This window comes from Pyxicephalus adspersus, chromosome 10 (assembly GCF_032062135.1).
Source record: "Pyxicephalus adspersus chromosome 10, UCB_Pads_2.0, whole genome shotgun sequence".
NCBI classification, from domain to species: Eukaryota; Metazoa; Chordata; class Amphibia; order Anura; family Pyxicephalidae; genus Pyxicephalus; species Pyxicephalus adspersus.
Window position 1 is genome coordinate 35,593,539 of NC_092867.1, and position 716 is coordinate 35,594,254.

The following is a 716-nucleotide window of genomic DNA, read 5'->3' on the forward strand; positions in this document are numbered from 1 at the left end:
ATACATACATACAGGGAGAGTTCAGGCATACAGTATACATACAAGGTATAGATATTGCAGTGTATACAGGTGTATATTGAACATGAGTCATATAAGATATATATTGTACATACAAGGTATATATATTTCATACACAGTGCCTACACTCTATACAGATATATATAACCTGTGAATAGAAGTCATATACACACTACACATACCGAACCTCCGTCCATACGGTGTGCGGTGTCCGGTGTGTGAGCTCCCAGCCGGCTCGGTGTCCCGGGAAAGTACCGAACTCTCCAGAGAAGGGGAATTCCTGTGACGTGCCGCCTTCCCTTCGCCTCAGAAGCTAGCACGTCATTCATTGGGTGAACGGGCCTTAGTCCCGCCTCCCAGCGTCCAGTGAATGACAAGCAGAGGAGGATTCTGGGTAGATGTGCCAGGTGCCCAGTGGAATGTTTACCCAAGGCTGGCACCTCAGCCTGTGGTGTTCTGTCAGTACATGAATGGCACCCAATGATATATAAAGTGCCACAAAGACAAGAAACACAACTTATATAACACTGCCAGCTATTTGGTGTTTGCAGGAGCATGTCCAGGCTTATCATTTCCCTTTCATATAGATGTAGCTTCCAGAAAAGTTCCAGAATCCTATAGTTAGCAAACTTCAGAATGAAAAAACTTCAGAATCAAAAATAAATACAAATTGTGAAACATGAGCCCCTATTGTACGG

At 44.0% G+C, this 716-nt stretch overlaps 1 protein-coding gene across 2 annotated transcripts in view; it reads right to left on the minus strand.

The window, feature by feature from the left end:
* Positions 1-321, minus strand: part of NFKB2 (nuclear factor kappa B subunit 2) — a 38,218-nt gene extending 37,897 nt beyond the window's left edge. For both annotated transcript variants that reach the window (XM_072423886.1, XM_072423884.1), the window contains exon 1: positions 201-321. The gene's annotated coding sequence lies outside the window, so the exon portion shown is untranslated. The remainder of the gene's footprint in view (positions 1-200) is intronic.
* Between the last annotated feature and the right edge of the window lie 395 nt (positions 322-716).